At 26.9% G+C, this 2,103-nt stretch overlaps 1 long non-coding RNA gene across 1 annotated transcript; it reads right to left on the bottom strand.

The window, feature by feature from the left end:
- Positions 1 to 482: 482 nt before the first annotated feature.
- Positions 483 to 1,209, bottom strand: LOC121210936 (uncharacterized). The gene is made up of 2 exons (XR_005906219.1): positions 806 to 1,209; positions 483 to 621 (listed from the first exon to the last, which is right to left on the bottom strand). It is a non-coding gene; the product is annotated as an uncharacterized lncRNA (long non-coding RNA).
- Between the last annotated feature and the right edge of the window lie 894 nt (positions 1,210 to 2,103).

Here is a 2,103-nt window from a genome sequence, read left to right on the forward strand (position 1 = left end):
TTAATAAAAACCTCTATATATAAAAATAGGAATAGCGATAAATTGTTATATTTAAAATAAATTAAGTTGATTGAGATTTAACTCGATTTACATTGACATTGTTGTTAGTAAAGGAGAACATAAGTTCGAGTACTTTGAAGCAGGGTTAGAGAGGGATTATAAGTAGTTCTAGGCATTGTATCTAAAAAAGAAATAAATATGCTAAAAACATATAATGAAATTAAGTTTCAAAAAAATAAATTAAAAAAAGAAGAAGATAAAATAATAGTTCAAAACTTAAATAAAGAGAATTTTCTCAGATTTTAAAATTTAGCTCCAATGGTTAACATAATTATTATTAATTATTAAATTTATTGATGCGATATTTTAAAATAAAAAAAAATATTTATTATTAATCATGCAACTAAAAAAGAACTTGTAAGGAAACAAAATTTAATAAGATAAATTTAATAGAATTAACCCTAAACTCTAAAATTTGAAAATTGAAATGTAAGAGGGCTTAATTCTTGAAAATAAAAGAAAGGTTACATTCTAAATTTGTGAAAAGTAAAAAAACTGATGCAATTGTGGAAATTAAGAAAATTCAAAGGTTGAGTTTTTGGCGACTCCCTACCGTGGCCCCTAAAATGAAGAATGTAATGTTTATATCACTTTTTTGCATATCTTAACAATCAGATCCAATCAAAAGATGTGATATGAGAAAGAAAATGTAATCAAAATGTAAACTTGGGGTGAAAATACAACCTGAAGTATGCATATAGAGCAGTGAAGTGAAATAATAAGTAGAAATTACATAGAAGCATACCTTGTAGAAGCCCAAAAGCCGAGAAACAAAGAAGCAAAAGAAAAAATAAAAATAAAAATGGGGCGTCCATGATTTCCCACAGCTTTCTTGAGCTTCATATCCACTGACTGAGGATTAATGCTTCCAGTAGGAATAGAGAAGTGAAGGCATGCAGAGCCAGAGAGAGTAGCCAAGTTCAAGAAAGCTGTGGAAAAGCATGCAACCAAACCCCAATTCTTCACTCAAATTACCATTACTCTCTCCCCTCACCTGAATGAACCAGAATTGTTTGAAACAAACAAAGAAAGCCAAGATAGATAAAATGGTTATGGGATTGGAAGGCAGAAAATAATAAGCAGTGAGTGAGTGGGCACGGATTCTGAGTCCTTCACCTACAACCTACCACCAATGATATGTCGACACGTTTCAGACAAAAAGGGCTATACAATCAGTGGGCCCGTCGCCCTACGCTACGCTGCCACTCCCGTTCATCTTTAATTTCTTCGCACATCTTTGGGTAGGTTTTCTTGAGCGAAAATACCAAAAATATATTTATATTATTATTTTAGCTTTTTATTTGAATTGGTGTTATGGAATATTAATTTAATTTTTAAAAAAAATTATATTATATTATTTGGTAATATTTTTTAAAGTAATTTATAAGTGGTGGAATTTAGATCTTGTTAATATATTATTTTTAAATTGATAATTATATTTTAAGAACATAGTTTCTATATATAGATAAAATTTTTAGCATATATATTTATGAGAATAAGTAAATTAATAAAAAAAGAAAAGGTGAAGAAAAAACACCCTAATATATTATGCAACGTCACTTCTTTGCTTGGTTGATAAACCTTGTTAGAAAGTATTTTTTTTAGTCAAATCAGTCTGAAAAGATAGTAACGTCTTCTGTTTTTTACTAAACCCTTATAAGAATTCTATTTGTTGAGTTTAACAACTATATTACTAGTATATTAAATATTTTTTATAATAAAAATTATTTGATATATTGTCAGTGTAGTTTTTAGACTGTACAAGTAGTGTCAAAAATTGACTAGTGTTTAATAGTTGGATGATAAAACATTAAAAAGTAGATATTTTAAAAAATGACACATGTAAAATTTTAAAGTTATTTGTAGAATAAAAATATTAACTGTCAAGGTAACAAATATTCACTCTAAATACAATAATAATATTATTAATATATTATTTTTAAAGATAAACTATACAAATAGTTATCCAATTATATTCGTGTTCCTATTTTTGTTTCCCAACTTTAAAAAGAAAATTAATTTAGGCATTAACATTTGTATTTG

The sequence above is a fragment of the Gossypium hirsutum genome, chromosome A12 (genome assembly GCF_007990345.1).
Source record: "Gossypium hirsutum isolate 1008001.06 chromosome A12, Gossypium_hirsutum_v2.1, whole genome shotgun sequence".
Lineage (NCBI taxonomy): Eukaryota > Viridiplantae > Streptophyta > Magnoliopsida > Malvales > Malvaceae > Gossypium > Gossypium hirsutum.